General features: G+C 37.0%; 1 protein-coding gene across 2 annotated transcripts in view; it reads left to right on the plus strand.

Moving 5' to 3' along the window:
• The window catches only part of pbx1a (pre-B-cell leukemia homeobox 1a), a 68,221-nt gene that overhangs the window by 30,933 nt on the left and 11,011 nt on the right, over positions 1-26,277 (plus strand). The gene's annotated exons all lie outside the window — the stretch shown is intronic.

A 26,277-nucleotide genomic window follows, 5' to 3' on the forward strand; every position in this document is an offset into this window, starting at 1 on the left:
CGTCCTGACAGCAGCCACTGATCTAATGAGGGCCTAGGATGCTCCGAGATGTCTTCCCAGACTAGCACTCCGACTCAGCCGCGCAAACGCTTGATACACTGACATTTACGTAAACAGAGGGATGCCTGTGGTCGCGGTTCATCACCTGCTTAAGAAATGATGTTAAAAAAGAAGCGCACTGACATTTACTAGATTATACTCTGGGATGGAAGTCTGCATGTTAGCAGAGGTGAGCAGATGGCTGGTTTTAGTCCCTCGTTGGCAGTAGTAGAAGTCAAAATATAGACGTACCTACTAATTCTTTATTATTACTATTTTCCGCTTGTTAGAATATTAGAAAATGTATGCTTTTTAAAACAGTTCAAAGAGATCTTGTGTATGCTGGACACTTAGGGCCCTCTCTTGCACCCAGCGCAATTGACTTTGTACACCGACGCATGTATCATTCCTATTTTGCACCCGCGCACAGCAGACTTTTCCCTCAACAGACGCACGTCGGTTAACTAAGAAATACACTTGCGCTCCCGGGGGCGTTCAGCGCAAAGAGGAGGCGTGTTCCGGCGCAAACGTTCCCTCATGCTATTTTACAGGTTTAGAAAACAATTCCGCCACTAACCGAAAAAAACTAGTTTAAAGTCAGTGGCGCGTTGCGCATGTTATTCATATGCTATTTTAAGGGCGCATGCTTGGCCATAATCAATGTAGCGTGTGCACAACGCGCATGCACTTTGATTTTCTCATCTACACAGAAGCAGCAGTTTTCATTTTTGCAAATAATACATTATTACGATAGATAGATAGATAGATAGTTTATTATAAAAGCATACATCTAGCTTATACATTTACCCAAATTATCATACGCCTGTTTAACCGAAGTTAATTTGGGTGTGTTTCTCCATCCCCAACGTCACTTCTCTGTCTTTTACGGCCCTGACGAGAACGTCGGTCTCCTCGGCTGTGAACCTCTGCCGGCGCGCGCCTGGCAAATCCGCCGTTATAATAGGAATCCGCTTTAGAACAAGCGCGCCTGCTCTTAAAGGGAATGTGAGATGACGCTCTGATTGGTTTATTTCACGTTACGCCCAAACCACACCTATGAATAATGAAGCTACTTCAGACCAACCCATTTTAGATTTGCGTCGGGCGCAAGAGTCATTTATCCCGCCGGTATAATAGCAACAGCGCCCAAGACCCGCCCACAAAGTTACTTGCGTTTCGCGCTTGATACTTGCGTTTCAGATCGTTAAAATAGGGCCCTTAGTGTTTTTCCTTGACCATCCACATTTTTGTGAAGAAATTCGTATAATACTGTTCAAAAGTTTGGGGTCGGTAAGCTTTTTTCTTGTTTTCTTGAACAAGTCTATTGTTCATCAAGGCTACTTTTTTTTTGATCAAAGTAAAATGTGCAATATTATTACAGTTCAAAATACCTTTTCTGTTTGAATATTTTAAAATGTATTTAATTCCTGTGATGGCAAATTTTACTCATCCTAAACTTTTAAACCGCAATTGTAATGTTTAAAGATAATAAGAAACATGAATTCAAGAGTGTCTGAACTTCAAGGGTTAGTTCACCCAAAAATGAAAATGATGTCATGTCTCATGTCTTTCCAAACTGTAAAACTTTTGCTCATCTTCAGAACACAAATGATATCTGAGAGCTTGCTGTCCCTCAATTCACAATCTACACAACTACCATTAAAATAATCCATGTGACTCCATTGGTTTAACTTCAATTTTATGAAGCGTGAGTGCTTAAGAGTGCTTTGTTTGTGAAAAAACCCCCATAATTTACCACTTTATTTACAAAATATTAATCTTATCAAAGTATAACGTGTTTGGAATGACATGAGGGTGAGTAATTAATGACAGAATTTTTGGGTGAACTAACCCTTTCAGACTGTCATGCTTCATGAAAATCCTGTATAATTTATTGACATGATTTTTTTTTCTGTATCATCTGTATCTTCATTTCAATCTGTTTTTTTTTCTTTTTTTCTACTCTAACAGTACTATTAGTCCAATGAACAACAATCTAAATAGATTTACATTCATTTCATATTCCATTGAATTCTGTTTTGTGAGTCCTTCCAAACTCCACAATACAAACTGAAGACAGATCGACGTGGCAAAAAAGAGCCTGTTGGACAATGTGCTAATATTAATAAAATCTACCAATTCTTCCCTCGTTGACAACCTGCAAAACCATTTTTTTATGGCTGATTGAAACATATAAAACTTTATTGCGTTAAAGGAAAATGACTCATTTTTGCAATAGCTTTCCGAGTGCCATTTTTGCATAGCTTTCCTAGCCCCAAGCTTTTATATGATCTGGGTTATTGCCCCTCTGTGACATTTTAAACTTTATTGAACAAGACTTTTAAATCTGTGGGCAGTATATAAAAATTGAGGAATTTATTGCTTTCTCCCGTGGATGAGTTTCCCAGGCACGGGGCGTACCGGGGGCGTCAGCAGCACTGCACTTCTGTCAAGCGAGAGTCTTGCTAAACCTGACGGTCAGGTAATTCATTCATAAATTTGCGTTCTAAACACTAGGGTTTCATGGCGGATCAGACATAATGCTGTTTATTTTCATCGATTCACTGTGCTCTTGATGTCATGTAGCATTTTACTACCGTGATAATGTTTCCATGGCTACCAAGGCCATTACCGCTCAATCTAGCTGTCCTCCGTAATGGCTGAGAAAGCTATTATAAACCGTAGGCCAAACTCACTCGAAACAATCTATACCATTTGAGACAGACCTAATATCACCCCTGTTTCCAAATTCGTAGGTTCCTCTTTTCAATTAGCGCTGTATTATTTAAAAAGGTGTTTTATCTCACTCGAAGTGCAATCCTCTTTTATGTTTCTGAACTGAATTAACCACCACCCAATGAATATTAATCACATGGCTGCTTAAAATGAAGTAAGAAGTGTCTCAGATAACATTGCTATTGAATATTGGAGCTGTGCACACGGATGAAAGCCTTGGGACCAGATTGAGCGCTGAACAAAGATCAGTTAAGCTGAATAAATGTGATAGAAGTTAAACAAGGAAAATGAATAATGACCTTCAGAGACGACACAAAACCCCTCATCTTTAAACATGGTGTATGTACATCTCAGACACAAGGAGGCTGAGACTCTGGGAAATATATACTCCCTAGTCTCCTGAAAGATGTTCAAATGCTGTTTTCATCACAATTAAAATGAGGTGTCCATCAGGGCCTATCTGTCTTTGTGTGGCCCCATATGTTTGGGTGCTGATACAGTGCGGATTACTCTGTTTGGGAGGCCGATAACAGGCTGTTTATAACCTTGGCACAGAGCAGAGGCTAATCTGGCTAGAGCACATTTCCCCTCAACCCCTCTGATAAAGGCTAGCTGGCTCTGACACAGGAGATGGAGAGAGAAAGAAGCACACACCTGCAGGAAAAAGCTATATCTATTTTGACCTATTCCTTGATGTATTCTTGTATTTGTGTTTTTTCACTCACTTGCATACTAATTCAAAATGTGTACTTTTAGAATGTACTGAAATGGAATATAGAGTGACTTTTTTACATTTTAGAATGGCACCTCACATTACATTTTGCTCGTCTTATTCTTTATTCTTTGTCATCATCTGCCATAGATATCGATTTGAACTAGACACGATTTGGTTTTGTTTTTAACAGTTATTAAGTGACATTTTAAGATGGTGCAACAAAGCAGAGCATAAAAAAAGATTGCATTACAAAATGCTACTTTTGCAATGTACAGTGGGTTTCAAAAGGCCACAACCTTGAACTAATTTTTAGATTTTTAGGATATTGATTATTGTTATTATTAGCATTAACAATTTTTTATATATATATATATATACTAAAAATATTATTATAGAACAGGTAGTTCCGGTCCTTGATTATGATTGGCTGAGCCGCACTTAAAGCCATTATAAAATACCCTATAAACACACACCTGTGACCTCATTACAATCAGTATTACTGCACCTCTGCATATGTGTGTTGCTGCGCCTTTGTGTTGCTTGACAACCATTATGCTAATTGTTTGCTGAAGAACTACATTGCTGGGTGGAATAATTATTATTTATAAATAAATTATTATTATTATTTTAAACGAAACCTTAGCAGGTGTATAGTTTCATTATTTAGCTGTACACAGCTTCTAGGGACTTATTGCTTTATTATTATCATAAACATGTTGTGTTAGATTAAAAGAAAATCACTATTTATATGTCAATAATAAAAGTAAATTATTGATATTATAAGTAAATCTTGTTATAAAAATCATTAAATTACATTTTTAACTAAATATTTGTGCTTATACTATTAATACTTGGAAAATACTTGGAGAAAGTATTCAATTAAATGCAAAGCATCTTCCGGACCACACTGTATGTAATTTTTCATTTGCTTGTCAAACCTTTGATTTCATTCATTTATAGTTACAGTACGTAGTCACATAAACAGGTCCAAAGTGCTTCAAAGAGCCCTCTCCTGTGCTTATTTTTACTACACATCCTGTTTAGAGAAGGTCAAAGCTCAACCTTGGTAGAAGCCCATGTGAGTTTAACATAGACAGACTCAAATTAAGAAGTGCAGGTTCACAGAGCTGAGAGTGTGAGAGAGATGGAGCTCATAAAGCCCCTGAGCCAAAGCACAGTCATGCTTTGTAACCCCACCGCCCCCACACAGCAATGTCCCGGAGAGGCCCAGAGTCAACACTGAGACTCTGAGCGAAGGCCTGTCTGCCCATCTCTTTCTTTCTCTCTCTACTTCACCAGCCGGGAGAAAATACAGCCAGTCCCAGCCACTGAGGCAAGTATCTGAGCCTCTGGAGGCAACTCCCAACTAGGTCAGACTCATAATGTAATCCCACCATCTCTACCCTTAACCAGCTGTACGTGAGGATGGAGAAGATGAAGCGAAACCTCCCACTCCCATAGCATATTTCAGCTTCTCGCCTGCAGCGCGGTTACAAAAATCCTATTTCTATATTTCCAAGTGTCGAAATCGGCATTCATTATCATGCTAATGTCTGCGCTGGCCCAGATCATACCAAGTGCCACAGTGGCACGCTTAAATCATTTTGTCAAGTTCGCTGTTGCCGTGTGCCGGAGATGGCTCAGGTTTTGCATGCATTAAAGATGCACTAGTTGTATAAAATCTTGTACATTTATGTGAGACATTTACATTGTAATACAAACATTTATCCTTAAGAATCTTTAGGAGTTTCATGGGGAGATACACGTTTTATATACAGTACAAGTACAATTCCTTGGAATAGTATACCAGTATCTATATTATACAAGTAGAATGAAGTAAAAAGATTGCTCTTTTGTAATTGATATTATTTTTATTTAGACTAATTATGTGTTTTGGAAGTATTTGTTGTACAGTTTGCTGTATTCCCATCTTTAAAGCGTATAGGGGACTACAGTGGAAATAAGCCTTGGCTAAATTGTGTTTAATTATCTCTGACATTTTTGTTAATTGTATAAATCAAAAATAAAATATAATAAATAATAATATATATAAAAAATCCTATAATAAACGATAAAAGTCATATCAGTACCCTAGTAAAAGCTGATTTATTTTACATGGAGCAGGTCGCCTCGTGATCCATTTTTAGATCACATGACCAACTGAATACTACTGACTTTATCTTGGTAATATGCTTTTATAAATAAATAATCACTGCTATAGGATTGAAAACTATTGCTTTTACATGACGCTTCATCCACGCCACTAGGTCTCAATATAAATCCTGTCATATAGGCCACTGCAACATAGACAAAAGATAATTGTCTACCTAGCTTTCACAACAAGCCTTCAATATGCAGGTGCGATGTCTTTAGAGCTACACGTCCAAAGGATGGATTGTCACGTAGCGCTTCAAAACCAGGCCCTTGCCAGATATAGGCCTGTTCTTCACGCAAACAGGCTGATGAGTAAACAACATGTGTTTCCATTTACTGTACCTGCCTGCAGCCAGAGGGGGGAAAGCCCAAAGTCGACTGTGAAAACACTCCCCGCAGGTGTGAAAATAAAAGCCGTGGCTAAAAATACAGTCAGCAGCTGGGAGTTATTTGGAATGGGCTGTGTGCAGAGGAGAGCGCGGCAGTCCAGCTGGGGAGGCAGGTGTGGATGGGCTGACCGACAGAAAGCTGCCTATTTAGTCACACTACAATCCCTCAAAGCAGATGCCGCGCAAACACGCCTAGCGTTTGCTCAATTTCCTTTTGTGTTGACTCATGCATAGCTTATTTGCAATGGGCATTTCGGTGAGGGATGGGTTGGGGAAAAAGCTTCCGAGCCAGCCGGGTGAGGAAGGAGAATGACAAATGGAGAGAGCGAAGGAGAGAGAGGGAGAATGAGGATGCTTTATGCGTTCTTAGCGCAATCGACCGGCCCCTGAGCCGAGACTCCGATTCCCCTTGACAGTTATGCACTTCACTGGTTTTCGCATTGAGGCGTTTTCAGACGAAACAGGATTCTCTCTCCTTTTTGTTTTGTGTTTGTATAACATGTGAAGCGCCCTGTATTGTAGCTCTATCATCACCTTTCCATTTAGCTGTAGCGTCAGACCGCAGTGTCTTTTTCGGGTCAAGCGTGGCTGCTGCCTTCCGAGACTTGCCTCTCATTTTTCATACATATCGCCTCAAGGACAGAAGGAGATGTAAAAATGACCCCCCGCTATTTTCTCTAATGAGTTCATATACAAATGACCTCCTCTCTCTACTTTAGTCTCTTGATTGACAATGGGGGTTCCCTTTGACCCACATATGCATCTGTTATGCGACCCACATAAGCCAGTAAAGATTGAGTGATTGAAGTGTTGTGAACCTTGGGGCGCGTTGGTTTTGTCCAGACCGGCTTTTCCTCGAAGCCCGGTCCATTTTGAGCTCATTTGCATGTTCAGCCACATTCGTTTCTTAACTCGTCGAGTCTGCAGGAGTCCCCGTCTCACTGGGGAGTCAAGTGAGTAACGCTGTTAGCACTAATTAGCAAGATTAGCTGCGCCGCTAATCTCCAACCCAAAACAATCAGAACAGAAAATCCCATGCTGTGACAATTATCTTTGAATATGTGAAAAATTGGATCACATGTTTTTTCTAAGAGTTCATTCTGTTTTCTCCTCAGTGATATGAGGTTTGGGAAATTAATGAATGCTGTCTGTTTCTGAGAAAAGATTGTTTTTACTAAAGTAGATTTGGGTGTGGCAACAGATTTAATTTTAGATTGTTTTAAAAACAATTACTATGTGTGTTTCCTGTAAGCCTAGTCAAGCAATATAGTCAACTAATAACTAGTCTTAAAGGGTTAGTTCACCCAAAAATGGAAATTCTGTCATTAATCACTCACCCTCATGTCCTTCCAAACCCATAAGACTTTCGAATCTTCAGAACACAAATGAAGATCTTCTTAGTTTTTTTTTTTTTTTTTCATTTGCTAACAAGCATTGGTCAATACTGAAGCCACATTTTTCAAAACTCTTCATACATTACCAAGATGAATCTTGGCCAAACAGTTAATCTCACCTCCAAAACTCACTCTGACCAACAAAACATTTAATGTATCAAAATAAGCTCGTTCCAACATAACACTGGCGGCAATTCTCATTCAGAAAACATGCATTTCATTCATAACACACTGACCTAAAAAACACTAACAATAGGGAAGCATTACATAAATCATGAACTTTTATTTTTCGTTTGAATGATTTTTTTTGCATAAATATTCATTATATGATAAGAATAAGATCTTTTTATTTTACTGACTGTATTACAGCATAAAGAATGAATAAGAAATGCAGCAATTTTTTTTTAATATATCTTTACATACAGTAATTTACTTGCAAAAAAAGAAAAATTTGTAACAACAACAACAAAACCCTGAAGCAATCATAATTACAAAAAAACAACAACAAAAAAAACCCATCAACAACATGTATAGCATAATGGCATATGTGCAGTATTGGAGACGCAGCTGTGCAGGAGCTCTTTCTGTGTGGAGTTTGTATGTTCTCTCCGTGTTGACGTTGATTTCCTCTGGGTTTCCCACACAATCCAAAGACATACAGGACAGGTGAATTGGAGACTGTAAGTTTGCCCGTAGATTTGAGTGTGTATTTGAATGTGTGTCTCTCATCCTGTGTTGGACCGGCCATCTGTCCAGGGTGTTTCCCTGCCTACGACCCGAGACGCTGGGAAAGATTCCAGCCTCCCCACGACCCTACATATGACAAGCGCTTTAGAAAATTGATGGAATAGATTGATGGATGGATGGATGGATGTACAGTACTGTGAGGGTTCTAGTCCTCCCTCTCTCTGTCACTCTTCTTTCCACACCAATGTGTCTTCCTTGATCCATGTTTCCAAACAAAATCATTCTGAAGCCATCCTGATTTACCAAAAGATGTCTGAAAAAATATTACTGTAATAGAGACTAAAAGTAGGACCCCTTGGTAGGCTTTCAGCTGAAATTGCAATTAGTTGTTTGTAATACAGTAGTTATTATTTAATTTCATTGTAAATCAGGGATGGGCAACTTCGGTCCTGGAGGGCCACTGTCCTCTAATCAAACACACATGAACAAGCTAATCAAGGTCCTCAGGATTACTAGAAAATTATAGGCAGGTGATTTTTTCAGGGTTGGAGCTAAACTCTGTAGGACAGTGGCCCTCCAGAACCGAAGTTGCCCATCCCTGTTGTAAATATTCTGCTAAGATTTTATATTTCAATATAATTCCTGCAGAAATGCATAGAGTTTGCCATCATTCTGATTTGAATGTGCTTTTATCAGTTTTGAAAGCAGTGTGTTAGCATTTTAGGAAATGTGGTTATTGAATGCATTTTGTGTGAAAGCAATGAAAAATTATTCACAGTTTGGTCCGTATAGACTTCTGTTTTGCTGAATGTGTGAAGAGTTTTGAAAATGTGACTTCAGTATTGACCGATGCTTGTCAGCAATTGAAACAAAAAAAAAACTCTAATGAAATCTAAGCTTTCTGTCCCTCCATTGACAGCCTACACAACTACCACTGTAATGCCCCAGAAAGGTAGTAAAGACATCATAGAAGTAATCCATGTGACTCCAGTGGTTTATCCTCAATTTACTGAAGCGATGCGGGTGCTTTGTTTGTGCATCACATAATAAAATCGTGTTTTAACGAATGAATGAATGTCTTGCGGGTTTGGAACGACATGAGGGTGAGTGATTAATGACAGAATTTTTGGGTGAACTAACCCTTTAAGGAAGCCTTGTGTTTTTGGGGTCACCTGACCTCGATCAGACACAAATTTCTTGGGGATTTCCTAGTTCAACCAAAAATTGTAATTCTCTCATTTACTCATTTACCCTCATGCCATCCCAGATGTATATGATTTTCTTTCTTCACATGAACACAATGGCGTGAATGTCAGCACATTGTGAAGCGTGATGTAAGCCGGTTGTTAAACTTGCATGAGAACTGACGTCCCTCTGCAATTCTGCACTGCAAAACCTTTGTTTGTGTTCATCTGAAGAAAGAAAGTCAAAAACATCTGTGATGTCACGAGGGCGAGTAAATGATAAAAGAATTTTCTGTTTTGGGTGGAGTTCAATGAGTTCTCTCATGTCGTTCCAAATCTGTATGACTTTCTTTCTTGAAATGTTTAAATGTTGTTGTTTTGTTGTCCATACAATAAAAGTCATTGGGGTCCAATGTTGTTTGAACATGAATTGGCACATGAATTAAAACCAAAAATAATGATGTGCACAGATAAATCATTAATTACACTGCAGTATTCCATAAAAACTGTAATAAACCATTTTGATTTCATGTTGACTTTAACAAACTTTATTTACAGAATCTTATATTCTTTCTTTTTTTCAACTTGATGCTTAACTTGCTATTGACAAGTCTTTAGTTATGTTGGAGTAAGTGAAAATTATGACTGGCAGTAACTGAAACAAACAGTCCCGTCACTGAGCACAGACCTGTATTCTCCAGGGCCTGCTGCTTACCACTCATAAAACGCTGGTCTCTAGCGGCCTGGTGTCTTGTGGATGGGAGTTGTTATGAAGTTTGATGTCTCATGTTGTTTTACTCTTACTTACTGCACAAGGCAGCCTCAGCAAAGCCAACACACCACAGCTTGCAAATGGAACATTTCAGCGGGAGACAGACACATCATGATAACAAAATGTGTGTGGGAATAGAAAGTGTGTGGCCAAATATTCTTTTGTTTGCAAGGTAACTTGACATTTTCCTCTGCAGTTTCCAGATGATACTTGTTACTACTTTTTAAGTAGTCGGATTCAAAAACACTACTATGCTTGCTTCCACAAGACATTTATAGTGTACGAGGAAACTGTTAACCAAAAAAAAAAAAAAGCTTATAGGCTGTAGTCCAATTAGAGATGGTGCTTGTGTCAGTATTGGCAAGCTCTCTCATTTTTCTTGTTTACATAAGACGTGTCAAGTCCGGTACACAGTGTGAGATCTCCTCTCTGACTTGGACTTGGAGTGAGATCACGTTAGCAATGTGTTATTGAAGTAACAGGTCGACATGTACAACCGTTAAACCGGACTTGAACCTGCCCTCCGTTACCGCTGTATGTACCTTGGGGTCATTTAAGATCCAATTTCTTCGCCGGAATCGGGTCCAAGCGCGTGTGCTAATAGACTTTTCTCGCCTTCTACCAGTGCTCTAATTTACACCTCAACAGCAAACGATCTGTGGGCCAATCCTGCAGAGACTTGCAGACCATTTGTTTAAAATACTTCACTAGGATGGGCTCACAGTTTACAAGATACTCTTGATAATTAAAAGATGAGTTCATCCAAAAAAAGAGTTTTTACATAATTTAATCACCCTAATGAAAAATAAATATGCTAAAATATATTTGGAAGACATTTATGTTATGCTAAGTACACTACATACTTTATATAAATACAGTTGTACTTTTAGTATACTAAATTGGTATACTTTAAGTATGCTAAATTGGAACAACTATTTTTGTACTTAATGCACTTTAGTTATCCGGAAATAGTGCTGAGGTCCAACTAAAGATAGACTTAAGTATATTTGTTTGTGCTAAAGTGGAACTATTGCAAGTATACTTTAGGTACACTTTAAATATCTTATACAGTGATCATACTATCCTTACTATTAGTGATATTAAAACATATTTTAGGCTTCATATTAATTAATTAATTAATATGAAGAAATATTAAGAAAATAAAGAAGTACTCCAAATAAAGTTGAATTATAATTTTTATATCAGTAAGTCTCAAGCGATATGTCAGTAAATATGTCAATGGATTTGTAGTATACTTAGTATGAAATAAAGGTATTTTAAATGCATTTTGTTTTGTTTGTTTTCACTAGGGCATCCTTATGTCATTTCAGAGCTGTTGGTTTTTATGTGCAACACAAATGAAGAGATTTTGACAGTTGACAAACAACATATTGATTCCTATAAAAGAAAATATTGGTGGTGGTTGAGGAGATTCCCCCTTCCATATGTAAAGCGCTTTGAGTTCCCAGAAAAGCGCTATATAAATGTAAATGTAATGAATTACAATAATAATAAAGAAGAGGAATTTAATGACTAAATAATTAGTCATAATTATTTATTTACTAGATTATTTCAATACTAAATCATTTTAAAACAATTATTGCAAACGGCTGATTAAAAGTGACAGTGAAGACATGATGAATACAGAGGATTTCTATTTCAAATAAATGCTGTTCTATTTGTTAAAGAATCCTGAAAAAGCACAACTGTTTTCATCATTAATAATAATAATAAATGTTTCTTGAGCACAAAATCAGCGTATTAGTATGATTTCTGAAGGATCATGTAACACTGAAGACTGGAGTAGCCTAATGCAGCAATATTACTGTTTTTTGATCAAATAAATGCAGCCTCGGTGAGTACAAGAGACTTATTTTAAAAACATTAAAAAATATTACCAACTTTTGAACAGTAATGTGTTTGATTCATTAAAATGGTTCCCAACGCTATTCTCAAATCTATGGATCGGAAGACTCTGAATTTAGCTCACGTCATAAGGACTCTTTTATGCTTCTTTATTGTGCCCACCAGACACAGCAGAAACACTGAATTTTGGGGAATTGTGATTGGATGTGGAACATTGGTATGAATGTTGGTGCAGTGTTGACACATGGCATGTTTGTGAATATGTTCTAGAGACGAGTGCTTATCTGCCGGATGTTGTGCCAGAGTTGAAGCTGTTGGATATGGACACAGTGTAAAGCTTTGTGATTTAGTGGGCGGCTGGGAAGGCACATGGAGGCATAGGCTGCCTGCGGGTGTGGCAAATAGCCTAATCCCAATTTAATCTGCTCACACTCTGTGTAAATAACTGATTAGAGTGACACACACATGCCAAGCATCCACAGCCCACAGCACTTTCATTTCTCTGTTTGAGTGTTTAGTTTATTGGTGCATCACTTAAGCACTATTGGGATGAGATTAGCTTTCTAAACAATGTTTGAGTTACAATTATTAAGGTAGGATGTCTATGATTCTGTGTACCGATTTGACAGGATTGGGATCTCCAGCTTTTATTAAGATGGGAGTATGTGAGCGTTAAGGAAGGTCATGTGCTCTGGATACATCCATCACAAAACCCACTGAAATAAACAAGACTTGTATGGGACATTGACAAATCTGATTGTGCTAAAATATTAGACATTTTCTCTTTGTATTCCTGTTGGTTTTTAATGGTTTTAAAAAAGTCATACTTTTTTCAAGAAAAGTTCAAATTTAATGTCTTTAATGTCATGTGGTGCAACCATCAAGTAAACAGCAGTGTGATTTTAATGTTATTTATTATAGTATTATACTGTTATAGTATTTATTTCCTTTTACATTTAGTTTGTTTTAGTAATTTAGCTTTACTATTTAGCTTTAATTATTTTTGATTTAATTTTTAGCAATTAGTGATTCAACTGCAACTTTTAAAATTTATTTTTGTTCATTTATTTTTATTTTATTTTTGTCTTTTTTCAATTATTGATTGAATGTTTATATATATATATATATATATATATATATATATATATATATATATATATATATATATATATATATATATATATATATATATTTAGTTTAACTAAATAGTTTAAAAAAACACTATAAAATACAAATAAAAAAAGTATTTTTGTACTTCATTTCATATTGCAATTATTACATTTTTGAGGGGAAGTCGCACCAGATGACATTTACAACCTTGCATTTTACTAACCTTGTCTTGTCAAACAAAGGTCAAATTATCTGATATTTTCTGACTTATTCACCCTGACACATAGTCATGAGGGTCTGCAGGGGTCCTTTCTATTATATAATTTCCTGTTTTTTGTTCTGCATATTTCTGCAACAAGACAATTAGCTTTAGTTACAGTATTCAACAAAGGTCAAAATAAATGAGTAGAATTGTTGAATTCTATATATATTCTATATATTTATTAAAAAAAAAAATAATGCACCACAATCACAGACTGGACGAGATCAGATTTCTCAGAGGATGTCTGATTCGAAAACCATTGTGTAAATTACTCTGTAATTTTAGCTGTGTAAAGAAAAACAACAACAACTTTGTTGATATGGACTGGATTAAAACCACAAAGTACATCTGTAAAAAACACAAATTTATTTGAGCTCCTCAGGGAAAAGTCTTATGTGAATAGGGCTGTATTTGATAAACACTCTCATGCTTGCATATATCCATAGAGGGATTGAAATGACTCGGGATCGCACAGAGATGGATTTATCTGATGAGGACGGCTGTTATCTCTGAGAACCCGGTGTCATATGTGAGATGCAGACATCCATGTTGCAGAGAAGCCAGACACCACAGGCAATTGTCTGTGTGTCTGCGAGTGGCCATATGTTGCACGTCCTTGTGTCATAGCTTAAGGGAGATGCTCCCCTAGAGATGAGAGGTTATTGTAGTTTGAAATGAATCCCTCATTCCTCCCCCTTCCCATCATGCTCCATCCCCCTTAGCTTCACTCACTCAGTCATTCTCATGGGATCGAGAGCGAAAAACACAGGAGTCTTGATCAAACAGGTAGCCGCCACCAAATGCTGTCAGATGGCTTTGGTTTCGCCCCCGGTCCTCTAAAAAAAAAAAGTAAAAAAAAAAATAAAAATAGAAAACAGACCGCTTCGGTTGCCGAGCCCCTTTCATCTGCCTCCAGATGTGGTTTAATTTACTGCGACTTGGCTAATTATGGTAATTAAGGATTAATTACTGTTAATTACTTTCGCATAAACTCATCACCAGTCAAAGAGCGAAGCCTTATGAAATGTGCCACGCGTGCAAATACACACCACGGGGACCTCGGCGAGTGTGCGGGGGCTCCCTTTACATGCTGTCGCTCCTATAGAGACCCTTTTTAGGGCCATAACAGAGCGAGGTTACTGCTCTCACACGCTCACCTCTGCTCTTAACCCCACCTGCACAGATGAACATCAAAGTACAGTCACGCTCAGTCCGGCTACGTTGTTATTTTTAAAGACAAATCGCTCACTTGAAGTTGCTTTTTTGGTAATATTTAGATTTAAAAATAAGAATAGTTCAACTCAAAATGAAACATCTGTCATTATTCACTTATGTTTTTAGAAACCACTAATGGAGATGTTATGAAGAATGCCCACAATGCTCTTTTCCACAATGAAAATGAATGGTCACATTGACTGTCATGCAAGATTTTCAAGTCTGTTCCTCTTAGGGCTGCACAATAAAAAAATCAAAATCACAGTACAATTATCAAATCTCAAAGGCAGCAATTTAATTAAATAAATATATGCCCTGCAGGTTTCCAAGTAAAGTGCGGCACTGTGTTCATTTACCTGCATTTATTTGCCGGAAAACCACTACAATAAAAGCTTGATGCTTCAATGTTTGAAAATACAGTAAGAGATAAATAAGACATAAATGCAGTAGTATTAAATTATTTCTTAATTGGTTTAAGTTTTTATTTAATAATAATCATGATAAAAATCATTATTAGTGTTTTATTGTTCATATTGAATGGGTCAAAAACAGTGGGAATATGGCCTATGAAGACTCAAGTGGAAATTTTGTGGAAGATTTTTAAAACCTTGTTCACTTTATGGTTACTTAAAAAAGATTGAAATTGGTTCCCCAAATCTTTCAGCCAGAAGGGTGGTTTGCACTCAAAAAAAGTCACACTAGTTACACTAAAGGCACCGGGGTGGCGGTGTCACCGGCTTGGGCCCTCCATCGCTGCTCAAGTAAAACGTAATTTTTTCGCTTTTTAAATAATTTTTATTGTCTATGCAAGTGTACTCCCCTACAAAAACATCCCACTATTTCTAGCATGATTGACTATTTACATGCATAGATTTTCAAGAAAATGACAGATTTTCCCCTATCGCAATATAGAGTATATTGCTGAAAAATTTAAGTTTTTTCTAATCTTGTGCATTCCCAGTTCCTCTCATAAAGCTGTTAGAAAAAAAAAAAAAAAAAAAAAACAACAAAAAAAAACGGACACGTCATATGGGCTACTTTTATGTCGCTTTTATGGTGCTATTTTGTCATCTCTGGTCCCCATCCACTTTCATTGTAAGGAAAAGAGCAGCATAAACATTCTTCAAAACATCTCCTTTTGTGTTCTACAGAAGAAAGTCATACTACTTTAGAACAAAATAAGATGGATTGTGAGAACATTACAATCCCTTCAAAGCTATATTCGCTGCTTTGTGTGTGTCAGCCTTCAAGTATAACTCTGCAGGTATTTATTCGAGGAGAAAGATGACTTGATTTCCTTGGTGGTTGATTGTTACAGAGAAATTCCTCTCTAACATGCAATCCTCATAAAGAAAGCAATATACAGAGAACTGGCGGATTCCCCAAGGAGCAGAGATTAAGTCATACGCACCTCTCCCTTTAGTAAACAGGCACCACACGCATGCAAGGGATGACAGAGAGGAAACCATTCCGCTCCAGCTCGATTAGATTAGCAAAATTCACTGGGAGAGGAGGAGGGGGAGAGAGACAAGCGTGCATAATTAATTCTGACTTTGATCACTGTCGCTGTCTTTCAAAGGGATCATTTCCCATCTCCAGCTCTTTAAGAGACAGACATTATAGAGTAACTCTGTAAACTCAATACGTGTCTGTTAGAAGCCAATACGAAGTGTCAAAGTAGAGGGTTATTGACAAACAGCCAAAAGCTGTGTGAACTTTGTGTTTTTAGTAAGTTCAGATGTTATGTATGTCATACAACGTGAACTAAATGAGCCGTTCTCATGTATTCTTGTCTCTGTGATCTGTCCTGGCAACATACCCAAGCGAAAGATATCTAATTTAGCCCAAAGGCTATAAAAACTCTGCTAGCTTAATGCACCAAGCTGAAGTCTGATTAGATCGTTTCTGAGGCACCTTAAAAGACAGGACTTTGATAGCCCGAGGACACTTTGCGTCGCCTGTTTTGAATAACAAATTCTTTTAATGAAGGTCTTTAAGTAGAAGTGCGTAGCTCTAAATTGTCTTGTGGTGTGCACCAGACTGCCTGGTGGAGGTTTGCTAATGCTAATCACGGTTATTAGCTGTAGCTTGGGGGCCAGTGGTGTCCCAGCTCTCCGCTCTCCTCCCAACCCGTCTCGCTGACCATCGTCCGCAGGGAAGGGGGAAGGGGGGCAAGAGAGGGAACAACGGGAGCCACCAAAGCTGCGTAATGTAACGCCTGTCATCTCAGCTCCTACCAGCTGTCATCACGGCAATGTACTCCAGTTCATTTTTTTAATTGACACCGTACTTTACCATTCCATTTCAGTTCTTTCCCCGCCTTCTCTGCATCTTCAGTGTTTATTCTGTCACCCTCTGATTCCTTGAGCCTTTCTGTCATTATTTTGGAGAGTCCACCTATAAGACGTCAGTGCTGGCTTAAACGAATAACTCTTTGTTGTAACTCTAAACCAAAACGCAAGTAAATGTTGCATACAGGACCAGCAAAACAATTTTATTTGTGTTTGTGGGATGAGATTATCAGCATGTGACAGTAACACAGAATGAAATGGATTGGCAAAACATGGTCCGAATCCCTACATCACAAACAAAGAGTGAAGAACAGAGCTGTGCTGAATGACTGTGGATGTTATTATTATGCTGCCTGTACATTGATAGTGTCTCTCTCTATCGCTCTCTGTCTCTCTCACTGTATTCAGGCTGTGTAATGAATGACGGCAATGTTACATTAGCATGCCGCTGTCCCTCTTTTGGTCTCACAGACGAGTTGGTGACAGGCCCACCATGACACAGACAAGAAAGAGAAAGTCAGAAATAGAGAAAATCTGAACAGATGGCCCATGAGATTTATAACGTTTTGATGCTTTGCACACTATTAAGTAAGGAATAATTGACAATGGGCCGTTTAATTATTATAGAAATAATACACACCAGAGGTGGTAATGCGGTCACGACACAAAGTGGTTGTTTGTTTATTTTACCATGGTTTAGTTTCCATCAATATACCAAAGCAACAGTTATTGCATGTACAATAAATGTTGGTATATTGATGTACATAGGCCTATATAACGCTACGCAATTAATCGTAATTGATTTTTGATTTCGGCTTCTAACGATTATGAAAGCAAGATAATCGAGGTAAAACGATTGTTGTCAGTCCTTCACGGTGTGCTTTCGTTCCTCAAGTCAAAACTTAACATCCAAATCAGCCAAATAAGTGAGTGTTGTAAAAGGCAGTCTACTGTTGCTAAACTGCGGGACGTGTTTGATATCAAACAGTGTTATTAAAAGCGCATTAAGCCGCAATAGAGACAATGTTCCTCAGGCCGCTTTCTGTTTGTTAGCAAATGGGTTTCGGGTACACGCCTAAACGCATACACACAAAAATGTGTGCTGTTTGGAGAGTATTCACGTAAACACAGTGTCGTAAGTAAACGTATACAGCTGAGAAAGAAAACGCGTGTGTGTAACAGTATATTGGATCTGTGCATTAACTCTTAAAGTGACAGCAGCCTAATAAACCTGCTGAAGTCTAATTACTGGTAATCAAACAACAAATGACAGGAAGATCACTCACTGACCTTGTCTGAATAGCTTAAGTAGCTTTTAATCAAGGATTAATCTATATTTATTGTGTACAGTAAGACTATGCAGTGTTATTTTACATTTGATTATTCAATTTGTTGTTGTAGGCTATTACTTATCTGAATACCACTGTTAATACTGTTAGTATCTTCCTGAAAAACTTCAAACACTGTTTATTTCATTAGTTTTTTTTTTCATTTATTTGTCCAGTTTTTTGTAATTAGTTTCTTTGTTCTTATTGTATTGGTGACTGTTTACTTGTCTTGTGTAATTACTTTGATGACGTTTACTAGTCAACTTAGTATTTAGTTTTTTATTGATATTTAAAATGACTAATACCATGAAATAAGAATTTGATCATATCGTCCACCAATAATCGTGTTAAATAATCGGGATTTCAACACTGACCAAAAATAATCGTAATCATAATTTTTGCCATAGCCGAGCAGCCATAGGCCTATATATATTTTTAACCGTTGTGATCATGGTTTACAACAGCCATTGTACAGAGCTTAATGGTAAGGATTTTTATTTGCCTTGCCAACATTTTCACTGGCCCCACCACAAAAAAGTAACAACAATAACTATTGATGCAAACCTTATCAGTGTGCATTTTGATATCAGACAATATTAAGTTTTGGTAAATTATCAATCTAGTTAGGCCGATTTGCTAGATAAACAAAAATATGTTGTAGCTTTAGTACTACATTATTTAAAATATATATATATAATACATAATAATTTTAATTTATTTATGCATTTTAGGAAAATAAAACTAATATTTAATTGACCATTACATTACAATTATTATTATTGGCTGTCGATATTGGCCAATATATATATGTGTGTGTGTGTGTGTGTGTGTGTGTGTGTGTGTGTGTGTGTGTGTGTGTGTGTGTGTGTGTGTGTACATCCCTGTTAGTAACTAAAGTATTTAGGCAAAAATTAGGGTTACAGTGGTAAATTTTTTGTAAGGATATGTCATAACACTTGCCTTATAATATTAAATTGTTAAAATGCATGAAACTCAAAGATATGTTAAAAGGTTTACCTTTATATATTTTTTTAACGGTTTAAAACCAAGGCGTGTGTGAAGCACTAGTAAAGTGGTGTGTAGTGAGGTGCTTTAGATGCTTGTTGGCTGACTGCATGAGTCTGCTGGAGATCTCAGGTCTCACATTACCGTATTGACTGCATCTGGAGAGGCTCCAGGGCCCAGTGCTGGCTGCCAGTGCCAGTCCAGGAAGGCAAACTTTCATCATCCTTGTCAGGGCCATCACAAGCGCCTTGTTTGACCATACATCTTCCTAATTGTGACAGAATACTTCAACATCATTAATTAAACATGCTTTCATTTAAGACGCTCACAGGGAGTTGAGGCCAGGGAGGGGGCTGGGCAGTACGAAAACACAGCAGCGCCGGGGCGGCTTGTTTGCATTTTTTTGTTTTTCCTTTCTTTTTTTGTTTTGACTGGCTGGCTTTGTGGTCGTGTCTCTGTCTAGTTTTTTATGGGATCGTGGTTGTGTTCATGTAAACACCAAATGACAAAATGAAGTGGTTTGTAAGAGGCTTTCACAACAAGACAGTAGATTCAATGCATCAGAATGTTCCCCTGTCATCAGTATATTATGTATCTTGTGTGTGTGTACATTCGTTCCGGTGCAATTAACACAATGTAATGTCATTGATAGGGCCTCCTCCATCCACAGATTAATTATAGATGAGTACAGAGAGAGGTGGGAATTGTCTCCTGTCACCATTCAATTAAAACATGCCAGAGAGGGACGATTGCTTAATCTCTGGCTTTACATAGTCAGGCTAGACACAGACTATGACTGGTTATATCTTCTAGTAGAATGAAGTAAATGAATTAATTAGGTAATAGGTAATAGGTAAAATAATACATTTACACTAGAAATTAAGATGCGTTAAATTGATCAAAAGTGACAGTAAAAAAGATGTCTATTTAAAATATATTCTGTCCTTTCAATACATCAAAGAATCCTGAAAAAATATGGTTTTCCACCCAAATATTAAGCAGCACAACTGTTTTCAACATGGATAATAATAAGAAATGTTTCCTTAGCATTAAATCAGCATATTTAATAAATATACCTTATTGCTTTTTTAGATGGTAGTACAACTTTTAGCAACGCTGAACATTTCAGCAAAATTGTTCAGACGTTCTTCTCCAAGGAGGTTTTACAGAGAACTAAAGAGCCACGAGTCTGCTGTGTGCCATATGTCTGTCTTTCTGAAACAAAATCAGGCCAAATCCTCCCGTCTCAACAGTAATCCATTCCACTCTTTGACTCCCAACTTAATTCCCTGAAGTTGATACCAGCCTTGGTTTAGACATTGAAAAGATAAACCCCCTGACTAAACCTAGCTCGAAGCCCCTGACTGCGCAAACGCCTCGTTTCGCCTAAACGAAACACTTTTTATTGCTCCAAAGGAGGATTACAATACTGTTCAACCTCGTGATCGAGCATACATTTTAAAAAGATTACAATTTCACAAACATGAGGAAGATGTGAGTTTTGTCAGGATTATCACAGGGAATACCAGGCCCGCTTGGCCTTGTTGTAGGAGAGTGAAATTAGGTCTTGTTATCAGGTGCGTGGGTTCTAGATTGGCAAATCAGCTGTGAAAAGGGAAACGACTGCTTGGAGGGTGAAAAGTCTCCAAAAGTGAAATCATCCATTAGAGACTTCTATAAACTGCTGAAGTTCATGATGCTAAATAACACATGCGAAAAAGAAAGAGAGAAAACAAGAGAGAGAAAGATAGGGTAAGATGGGGTAACATGTCCCTCCCACCTTTAATTTTCCTCTCAACATGTCAGTAAATTTCATCTGAACACATTAATTAAATGGTTATGCTCTTATTTATTTTGGCATGTCATCAGAAAATTGTTTTTTGAGGATTAATGTCTTTTTGTCACTGGTGAATTTTTATATTTATGTTTTTTCGTTGGGGACAGGCATTTAGATTGATAGAGTTGTAATACTTTGATTGATTGATTGATTGATTGACTGATTGATTGATTGACTGGTTGATTGATTGATTGATTGATTGATTGATTGACAGACATCAGCCTCAGAAATATGAAATATGGCAGAAGGTCACCATGTCTAGTGTAGTTGTTACTATGATTAGTCATTTATGATTAGTTATTTTTTTTATCTTTTGTAAGTTATCTTTTTTTTCGTTGGTATTTTTTCACCCAAATTAAATAAACTACAAAATAAAATGCATACGATCAGTTTAAAAATCACATTACAGCTGGAACACACCTCAATAGTGTTGTTGTAACCTAATTATAATAATATTTAATAATAATATTAATATTAATAATATTTTCCCCTAATATATTGGATGATATATCATTATTTTATACATGTTAAACTCCTATCTTATATGTTTTTATTTATTAGTGAAAACACATTAGCCACGTACACACTGCAGCTAAATTCGAATGTCAATTCACCTTTTAGTACTTATTTTACAATTCATCCTATTCTGTACGTACACAGTTCAGTAATTTACGGGAATGACTGTCAACCGCTTTCTACAACCGAATTAACTCCCGAAAAATCCAGGTAGTGACAACCGCATTTACAAAAATTATACACAGTGTGTAAGGAACCAAACTGAACAACTAGTTGTTAATGACGTAGTTTAATGTGCATCAGAAATGTTTTTTCTCTTTATGTGCAGTGCAAGAAATCACAGGGAAAGCGATACGAGCATTGGCTCATTTGTTTTGCCAGATCTATCTAGAAAAACGACGAACAAGAACAAGCCCACAATAAACCGAAATAAATCCAAATGTTTTATGCTGAAAATAAGACCCCATACCCGCTTACTTTAATAACTTCGTAAACTCGATAGCTTTATGAGCCAAGCTTAACTCTTTCCCCGACATTGACGGTAATTTACGGCTTTCTGTGTGTTCACTGTTATACGGTAGGGGGCGCTATTACGCAACTTCTCAAAAAGTACTGAATCTCTTGATCAAAAAACAGGTGAAGAAGAAGCAGAAACAAGCGATATCATATGTAATATGCATATCTAAAATAATGCGATCATCAACATTAAACGGCATAATAAATCAAAACTGCCTAAATTTACTGAATGTAATGTGGACCCAGGATGAGCTATAGGACTGTGAAGCTTTGGGGGTGTTGATGGACTCGATCTACTCCATCTATGTTTTGATCATCGTTCTGAATCCGATCCAGTAGTCTTTGACAAAAACGTGATTTTTTCAAAATGTTGCGTTTTTTATGAAACTTACCCACATTCAAGTGTTGGTAAAAAAAGAATGCATTAAGTTAGAATAAAATGTTTTTGTCATTGTTTTTTTTTTTTTTTTTTTTTGATATATTGCATATTCAGATACTCATACAACAAATCTTTTTGGGAGCCATGAACATTTTGTGAAAATGATCAAAAATGCTGGTGGTGGCTGGCAACCAAAAAAAAACAACAACAACAAGAACAACAAGTCCGAAAACGCCTATAATGAGTGGACATGGCAACAAGAGATCGCTCTGTGAAGCAGCCTTTCTAAGTATAATCAAAACACGACGCCTCCGTCGACTGTGCTGTGGTTAAAATCGCTGAACATAATAGAACATAAAGAACATAATCGCTGTAATATTTCTTTGGTCAGAATAGCGGATACCAAACACTCGAGACGGCAGAACGTCAGTGTGTACGTAGCTGTAGTTCTTAAGGGGGTCGTCTTACTCCATCTTCCCCTACAGAGAGAGAAAGAAAGAGAGAATGATCTGCTCCTCAGAAAACTGCTAATGTTTGTCTGCGGGTGGTTGAGTTCAGCTCAGTTCACATCAGCAGCGCATTGGGCACGGACCACACACACACACACGCATGCACGCACAGGGCCGGCAGCATTACGGCCTAATCGATTGCCATGCCATTACTGAATCAAAATAAATAAAGTGCATTGCATCGGTTTGGGGTAATTAAGCAACAGCAAAGTGAATTGTATGATTATCCGCATTCATTGTATTTATTTAATATATTTCATGCATTTAATTGTGCACTGGAGGATATGGTTGGAATGAATAAATCATTATTTGCCTCATTAGATTTCCTCTCCAGATGAACGTTGCACACTTCTGGGCCTGGGTTTCTTTAGTCGATGCCATACACCAGTCACGTTCCACTGTTGCTGTCTTTTTCTATTATAAAGGCATAAAAGACTTGCTCTTTCTCTCTGGTTTTGAGCTATTGATATACGCTTGTGTTTTTTTATCCGCTGTGAAATAGTTGGGTGGGCAGACAGTTGAGACGAGCCTGAAATTGGACAGACGTGGTTATTTGAAAAGCAGAGCAAGATCGGTTGAAAACAGGCTGAAGAGTTGAAGCGAAGAGTTCAAGAAAAATAATCACTTAAAGAAACACACAATACTGTACAATTGCCACTGAAGGACACGCTAAAGAAGCAGGATGTTTGCTGTTCTGCCAGCGTTCTCTGGAGAAATCTGACCTCGCTCAACCCGTGCCCTGACCTCTTGACCTCTGACGGCCCCTGACATTTGCAGTGGGAGTGAGTTGATTGGAAGAGGCTGGGCTGATTGGGTTTGGGTTGTGGAAACAGATCACCCTCCGCTGTCATCTTCAGAATGATGTCACAGGAACGTTTGCATTGGCTCTACTGCAGTACATTGCAACAGCAACAGACATTGGTTGTTTTTGCAGGTTTGGGTTCGGGCCAAATTCCAAACTTGGAGCACTTTCCTCGGACAGCATGCCAAATACGCATATTTTATACTATATATGAAGTGTGAACTCGTGAATACATAGAAAAACAATGCTTAATGCAAATAGAAAAACAATGCTTAATGCAAATAAAAAACAAATCATATAATTCCATATAGTTGGACTAGTGTATACTTTTAAAAAGGAGGGGAAATAGGCTGTATTTACACACAATCTCTTTTTTGGTCACTATTATTTTTTTTTTTTTTAAAGGCTGTTTGTATTTGATTAAAAATACAGTAAAAACTAGGAATGCACGATATATTGGCCACTATATCGGTATCGGCCGATTTACTGTATGTTCATTTTTAATGTTATCGCTATCTGCCTGATAAGAAAATTTGGTCGATATATTAAATAAATAATGGATTATTTCCATCAGCTGAAACACTTCAGATGCGCACTGTTTGCCATGATGGTAGATTGATGATATACTGTAGGCTACATAAATTTGTAATGAGAACATTATAATTGTGTGCCTGGGACATGGCTTTTAATGGTGAGACTTTTGTTTTTGTAATCGGGCTCTCAAAAATTATATAAAAATTTGGATTTAGATTTATCGGCCAATATATTGATTATCAGCTTTAAAATATAAAGCATTATTGGTTATCGGTATTGGCCAAAATTTTCAGTAAAAAAAGTGTAATATTGTGTAACTTTAAAAATATTGTTTCTACATTGTAGAAACTGGTATACTTTTTTTCAGGATTCTTTAATGAATAGAAAGTTCAAAAGAACAGCAAATTTAAATATTTTGTGACATTATAACTGCCTTTACCGTCATTTAAAAAATAAATAAAGTTAATGCACCCTTTCTGAATAGAATTATATATATATATATATATATAAATTAGATTTTAAGAAAAATCAAATAAGCAATTGCTTAAAATAAGCAATGTTGATACTGTTTGGTCACCACTTGACGTCCACTGTTACTGTAACCAAGACAGAACTGTTGCTTTATATAAGGAGTATTGGTTTTATTTACATTTAACATTGTTTACCGCTGTGGATCTTTATCGTGAAGCTGTTCTTCTTGCAAAATGTGTGGATGGTTGTTTGTGAGATTATTTGTAAATCAGGATTTGTGTGCTGTCTCATGTTGCTCTTTGTTGAATCTATGGCTGGTGCAGGTTCTGTCTGCTGTCGGTCTGCCGTCCCTGAACAGAACAGAAGGAGAGACATCTAGTGGCACACAAAGATACAACAGTTTATCATGGTCTAATATCACCGCACAAACACAGCAAAAACTCCTCTGAGAGTCCTTATAAAATCTTCTTTTCTTAGTTTAAGAATAACCAGACCCACACAGAATCTCAAACATCCTCCACTCTTTGCATGTTTGTTTCTTGCTAATTTGATAATACTTTCTGCTACCAATAACAGTGTCTTACTCCTAGCTCTGTTTAACATATTTTACCAAATACTTTTTACCATGTTTTACATTTAAATCAGGTGATTAAGGTCTTTGGAATAATTGGACCCGCACTGGAGTTAAATGTTGTAGTAATGTAGATGTTCATTCACTGTTCAGTACCTTTGTAACACAGCCATTATAAACAGTGATACTGTACATGTGTATCAATAAAATCAGAGAGATTCAAAGAGTAGAGATTCATTGTATATTGACTTAAGTTGGAAAAAGGAAAGATTTCCAGAGAACTTGACAGTTATATGAAAATAAAGAAAAATGCAGCAGTGTGGTGGGTAATAATCTTAGTAATAATTTAGTATAGTGCTTTAAATAATAATCATTTAATGCTTTTACTCCTCACTGGGTAAATATCACAAGATCAAGAACCAAAAATGAGCTGTGATATAATAATTTATTCTAAATTATAGTGCAAATCAATGAAATGATGGTTTTATTATCTCATGCCCTGCCAAGATCAGTGTATAGTTCCACTTTTTTTTTTATCACAAAGAAGAGAGCAATTAAAATGAAGGCCATATATCATTTCTCAAGCTCCATAAAAGCTCATAAGGAGACAATGAGATGTTATTATGTTGATTTTATTGCAGACATTTACTTTAACTTGACCTTTGTGGAGATCACTCATATTAAAGTTTTTCACAATTGCTAAGACACTAAACCCCATTCTCTTAACCAAGACCTAAACGCATTTGTCGAATAAATCATTATTTCCATAAAAAACTTAAACAAGGTTTAATGTGGAAAAAGTCCTCAGGCTGGACAGAACATGAAGACATAATGCTTAGGCACAATGAATCTCTCATTAACATTGATTTTGCAGTTGCACAACATTGTAGAGTGTACTGTAACATGCTTTTCATTTAGAGTTCTCTTTGACCTTTTGGCCGTTTGCATTTCAACTACTGTATTTTCACAGTATGCAAGTGCTGAACATATACGGA

Source organism: Abramis brama (assembly GCF_963993115.1).
Source record: "Abramis brama genome assembly, chromosome: 7".
NCBI classification, from domain to species: domain Eukaryota; kingdom Metazoa; phylum Chordata; class Actinopteri; order Cypriniformes; family Leuciscidae; genus Abramis; species Abramis brama.